The sequence below is a fragment of the Scyliorhinus canicula genome, unplaced genomic scaffold, assembly GCF_902713615.1.
Source record: "Scyliorhinus canicula unplaced genomic scaffold, sScyCan1.1, whole genome shotgun sequence".
In the NCBI taxonomy this organism is placed as follows: domain Eukaryota; kingdom Metazoa; phylum Chordata; class Chondrichthyes; order Carcharhiniformes; family Scyliorhinidae; genus Scyliorhinus; species Scyliorhinus canicula.
In genome coordinates, this window is record NW_024055733.1 from 1,556,084 (window position 1) to 1,562,865 (window position 6,782).

Genomic DNA, 6,782 nt, shown 5'->3' on the forward strand with positions numbered 1-6,782 from the left:
TATCCCAGAATGAGTCCCAATTAAGACCTATCTTAAACCCTCCCTCCTGCACCATCCCTGTAGCAACGTGTTCAACTGCTCTCTCCTTATTTCTCATCTCACTAGCACGTGGCACGGGTAACAACCCAGAGATAATATCTATGTTTGTCCTGGCTCCCTGAATTCCTGCCTTACATATCTATCCCTCTTCCTATCTATGTCGTCGGTGCCTATGTGGACCACGACTTGGGGCTCCCACCCTCCCCTTAAGGATCATGAAAACACGACCCGAGACATCACGGACCCTGGCATCTGGGAGGCGACACCAACCACTCCTACAAAAACTCCTATCTATCCCTCTAACTATGGAGTCTCCAATGACTAATGCTCTACTCTCCCACCCTCCCTTCTGAGCAACAGGGACAGACTCTGTGCCAGAGACCTGTACCCCATGGCTTACCCCTGGTAAGTCGTCCCCAGACCAGTATCCAAAACGGTATACTTGTTACTAAGGCGAACAAAACAGAGGATCCCAGCACACTGTTTCCTCCCAGCCCTCTCACCGTCACGCATCTATCTTGATTCTTGCGAGTAACTACATCCCTGAAGCTTCTATCTATGACCACCTCTGCCTCCCGAATGATCCGAAGTTTATCCAACTCAAGCTCCAGCTCCTAACACGGTTTCTGAGGAGCTGGAGATGGGTGCACTTCCCACAGGTGAAATCAGCAGGGACACTGACAGGCGTCCCAACCGCCCAAATTATATACAGGGACTACACACCTTCCCAGAAATCCCCACGGCCAACTTCCGGTCTTCTGGTGCTCTGAAACAAACAAACAAAAAAACACTTTTTAAAAATAGTTAATTAAAAAACAAACGCTGCTTCTCCTGAAAGGTAAGTGTTTAAAGCAGGAAACTTACCTTCCCGACAACCATCTGGTTACTGCTCTCGCTGCAACCACTGAACAACTGAAGGCCGCTTCTCCTGAATGGCATGCTTTTAAAGCGGGAAACGTACCTTCCCGACAGCCTCCTGGTTACTGTTCTCGCTGCTCCTGCTGAACAACTGAAGTTTTGACACGTTGAGGGAGAGAGCGATGCATGGCAGATGCAGTATAATGTGGAGAACTGCAAGGATATCCACTTTGGTTTCAAAATCCAGAAGGCAGACTATTATCGAAATAGCCATGAATTCGGAGATGCGAAACACGAGACCTTGTGTCCTCGTACTCCAATCACTGAATGTAAGCTTGCAGGTGCAGCAGGCGGTAAAGAAGTCAAATGGTCTGCAGGCATTCACAGTGAGTGAATTGGAGTAACAGAGCATGGACGTCTTGTGGCAATTATACAGGACCTTTGTGAGGCCATTGGTGGAATAATGTTGGCCTCATTATCTCAGTGAGGATGTTCATTCTCCAGAGTAAGTGCCAGACTGATTCCTTGGATGGGGGAGTGATGTAATAGGATGGATTGAATCAGTTAGGATTGCATTTGCTCATTCAGAAGAATGAGAAGAGGATCTCAAGGTAACATGTAAAAGTCTAATACGCCGAGACAGGACTGATGCAGGAAGGATGTGTCCAGAACAAGGGGTGAAAGTCTAAGGATAGAGAGTAGACTATCTCGGACAGAGATGACGAGAAATGTCTTCACCCAAAGAGTATTCGGCCTGTGGAATTCATTACCACACAACATAGTTCACGGCAAAACATTTTAAGTTTTCAAGAATGTTCCTCACGACGCAGGTCAAAGGTTTTAACACGACTCTGGATCACTGACCGTCTGGTGGTCGCACATTCTCCCGTGTTTGCGTGGGTTTCGCCCCAACAGCCCAACGATGTGCAGGATAGGCGGATTGGCCAAGCTAAATTACCCCGTCATTGGAAAAAATGAATTCGGTACTCTAAATTTAAAAAAATGTTTCCAAGAAATAATTAGATACAGCACTTGGAGCGACAGGTATCAAGGCACATGGGGGAAAGCGGAATTCGGCGATTGAGTTGGATGATCAGCTATGATCATAATGAATGACACAGCAGGATTAAATAGCCTTCCCCTGATCCTATTTTCTATGTTTCGATGTTCTACTGTTTCTGTGTGCCGTTCAGTACGGCATACATTGACTGAGGAATTGTTGGCTTGCCTAGTAGGAGGACAGGATTTCAGCAAATTGACCAATAGCAGGCTTATCTGAGAATGAAAGTTGGAGAAGATTCCCTCCACTTGTCATTATGATATCACATAAATAGTTTTTCCGCTATAATAGGTAGTTATCTAGAATATCGACAGCATCTGAGTTATTTCAACCTCCCATGGACCAGATCCGTCATGTGCAGAAAGGTACCTGTGACATGGGGTACTTATTGAAAATAAATCCAATAACAGGTGAACGTGCTGTTTTCTGCTTTGAGATGGAGATCTGCTTGGCAGTGATTGAACCTGAGGATTACCATACCTCAGGCGAAATGCAAAGTTGAGAAGGTTGGGTCTTCATTCGCAACCTCAGTCGTTACGGCAAGTCCAATATCTAGGCCATGTAATCAATATTAAGGCTTTACACAAGGCATCGAAGAAGGTGGAAGCTACGTTGGATTCGACGACCATCAAGTGTAATAACATGAAGCTCATGAACTAATCGGAGAAATCCTTCCCAAATCTGACAACCCTGCTCTAAATGTTACATACCACATTGGGTATGAATGGAGTTGGTCAGTAGACAGCACAGAGTGAAACAGTAAACGTATCAGCTAATGAATCACGAATAAACCAGAAGTGTTAGTAGATTTCAACTCACATTTCCATTGCAACTTGATTGTGATGCTTCAATGTCTGGTGCCGTCACAACTCCTACATTCAGTGGAAGAAAGACTATTCGTCGTTGCGTCACAGAGTTTAAGAATTGCCTAAACCAATTAGGGGCAGCAGGGTAGCATGGTGGTTAGCATAAATGCTTCACAGCTCCAGGGTCCCAGGTTCGATTCCAGGCTGAGTCACTGTCTGTGTGGAGTCTGCACGTCCTCCCCCTGTGTGCGTGGGTTTCCTCCGGGTGCTCCGGTTTCCTCCCACAGTCCAAAGATGTGCGGGTCAGGTGGATTGCCCATGCTAAATTGCCCGTAGTGGCCTAATAAAAGTAAGGTTAAAAGGGGGGGGGGGTTGTTGGGTTACGGGTATAGGGTGGATACGTGGGTTTGAGTAGGGTGATCATGGCTCGGCACAACATTGAGGGCCGAAGGGCCTGTTCTGTGCTGTACTGTTCTATATGATAAATTACTTTGAGTTGGAGAAAGAGGCACAGATTTTCATTTTAAAAGTTAGTAAATACCACCAATACATCGATGGTCGTCACTTCACGTTGACAAATCACAGGCCTTAACCTCGACTTCAGGAAGCGTCGTCTGGCCCTCCCCCCTCCCCATCTACATCAATGGCTCCGAAATGGAGATGGTCGATAGCTGTACGTCCTGGGGGTCACCATCCCCAACCGTCTCTCATGGTCCACTCACGTAGATGCAACAGTGAGGAAAGACCAACAACGTCTCTACTTCCTGTGGAAGCTAAATAAATTTGGCATGTCTGCATCGACTCTCACAAACTTCTACAGATGTGCGATAGAGAGCGTCGTTTCCGGTTGCATCACAGCCTGGTATAGCAACTGCTCCGCCCAAGATTGCAAGAAACTTCAGAGCGTAGTCAACTCAGCCCAACGCATCCCTCAAGCTTGCCACCCCCACATTGATTATGTCTACACCTCCCGCTGCCTCAGGAAGGCAGAAAGCATTAACAGGGAATCCTCACACCCAGGCTTTGCCTTCTTCCAGACCCTTCCATCAGGCAGAAGATACAGAAGTCTGAAGACCCGCACATTGATACATCGGAACAGCTTCTTCCAAAGCTACAAGACTCATCGAACTGATATGTTCCCTGTAAGAACACTATTCATGAGGCAACATGCTGCTCGTGCTTGGCCCCTTGTTCTGCACTGTAACCAATCACTATTTGTTGAGGTGCTATTTATCAATGTACTCGATCGACCAGTCATTTTTCTGCTATGTACGTACTGTGTACGTTGCCTTGGCTGAAGAAAAATACTTTTCGCTATGCTTCGGTAAGCATGTGACAATGAATGTATATCTATGAATCAATCAATATTCCTTCATTGGCGGTATGGAGACACCAAGGATGATCATTGATGCCATCTTCAGATTCATATCAGATCAAATGCTAACATTTGCTGAGCCATGCCAACGCTGATGTATTGCTAAGTTTGCCGTTTCCTGATCGTCAGGTGACATTCAATAATAACAACAAAATTGAAGATTTACTGTCGGTTTTCAATCTTGCAGAATGAGACATAGTTGATTCAATAAGAGCGAAATATCTGTCACCGGTAGTTGATGGTCAAAGGAGCAGGAAACACTCGTCAATCGTTTGTTGGCCAAGGTATCGAGAGGTGTGCGTGTTGGGACGGGTTGCTAGTGTTTTGTGACGGAGATTTATTATTTCACACACGGAATTTAATTCTTTGAGGAAGTGACAAAGTTGATTGAAGAGGGAAGGGCTGTAGATGACATATACATGGACTTTAGTAAGGCGCTTGATAAGGTTTCCCATGGCAGGTTGATGGAAAAAGTGAAGTCGTATGGGGTTCAGGGTGTACTAGCTAGATGGATAAAGAACTTGCTGGGCAACAGGAGACAGAGAGTAGTGGTGGAAGGGAGTGTCTCAAAATGGAGAAGGTTGACTAGTGGTGTCCCATAGGAATCCGTGCTCGGTCCACTGCTGTTTGTGATCTACATAAGTGACCTGGAGGAAGGTATAGGTGGTCTGATTAGCAAGTTTGCAGATGATACTAAGATTGGTGGAGTTGCAGATAGCGAGGAGGACTGTCAGAGAATACAACAAAATATAGATAGATTGGAGAGTTGGGCAGTGAAATGGCAGATGGAGTTCAATCCAGGCAAATGCGAGGTGATGCATTTTGGAAGATCAAATTCAAGAGCGGACTGTATGGTCAATGGAAGAGTCCTGGGGAAAATTGATGTACAGAGAGATCTGGGATTTCAGGTCCATTGATCCCTGAAGGTGGCAACGCAGGTTGATAGAGTGGTCAAGAAGGCATACAGCATGCTTGCCTTCATCGGACGGGGTAATGCGTACAAGAGTAGGCAGGTCATGTTAAAGTTGTATCGGACTTTGGTTAGGCCACATTTGGAATACTGCGTGCAGTTCTGGTCGCCACATTACCAGAAGGATGTGGATGCTTTGGAGAGGGTGCAGAGGAGGTTCACCAGGATGTTGCGTGGTATGGAGGGTGCTAGCTATGAAGAAAGGTTGAGTAGATTAGGATTGTTTTCGTTGGAAAGGCGGAGGGTGAGAGGGGACCTGATTGAGGTATACAAAATTATGAGAGGTATGGACAGGGTGGATAGCAACAAGCTTTTTCCAAGAGTGGATGTGTCAGTTACAAGGTGTCACGATTTCAAGGTGAGAGGGGGAAATTTTAAGGGGGATGTGCGTGGAAAGTGTTTTACGCAGAGTGTGGTGGGTGCCTGGAACACTTTACCAGCAGAGTTGGTGGAGGCGGGCACGATCGCATTATTTAAGAGGCATCTGGACAGGTATATGAACGGACGGCATCAGAGGGAAGTTCACCTTGGAAAATAGAAGACAGGTTTCGATAAATGTTCTGGATCGGCGTAGGCTGGGAGGGCCGAAGGGCCTGTTCCTGTGCTGTACTTTTCTTTGTTTTTTGTTCTTTGAATGGTTTTGATGTGGAAAGTGCCGCCTGCGATTATAGTGGGAATGTGGACAGTCAATGTGTGCAACGAATGCACAAACAGCTTGGCGCTTCATCTCTGATACAACTTCAGGTGACTCGTGACACAGAGACAGACCACTCGGAGCTGTATAATAAGAACGGACACTGGAAATAAGTCGCTGTCACATATTATTTTTGGTTTAAATAGGTATAATCGATGTATCCCTGTGTTGGTGCGGGGGACGGGACTTGGTGGTGATGGTGGGGTGTGAGAGTGATATTGGGAGAACCCAAAGTTGGCATTCAGCATCTTTGGTGTTTGGAATGTGCGGTGAGGTCCCTGAAAAGGGGTCAATGCAATGTTTTGAACAGCACCCTATCACAGGGCCGCATTTCAGCGAGGGACAGACAGAGGGAGATGATTTTCATGCTTGTGAATCAGGTGGTAAACTGTCATTGACCTGTGCGGATGGAAGGACATTGAATTAAACCTTTCATCCTGTTCGCATACCAGAGCCGCTTTCATCCCTGTTGAGCATTTTGAGGATAGTCTGCTGTTAGCTGTCTGAATCATTTTGTTCCAGTTTAACCCAGGATACAAATCTGGCCGGAACATTGGGGGAAGAATGTGTCCCGTTCTCCAGACAGTTCAGAGGGATTTTCACAGTTCAGCAGTGAAGAGGAAATATGTCAGAGATTGGGAGGGGAGTTTGCAGCGTAAGATTCTGAGGCAGCGATAAAAATTGCAAATTTATGTTCCCTATTGATGATCACTGCGCAATTTATGTTCGGCCGATTCTTTACGCCAGTTTGGATTTAGGCAGAGAAATTAGATGAAGTCATGTCGTAATCTCGTATTCATGTCGTTCCATCAAAGCAAAAACAATTCAAGCATCTCAGAACCTAATGAGCCACGTGGCAATTCCACAGCGTATAAATGAAAGGCGTTTAAAATGTGTCACCTCAGACTGAAATACAGATAGAACCCAACAGAACGAGAGGACGCATCACTTCAGTCTCAAAATGCATGAAACATCAAGCG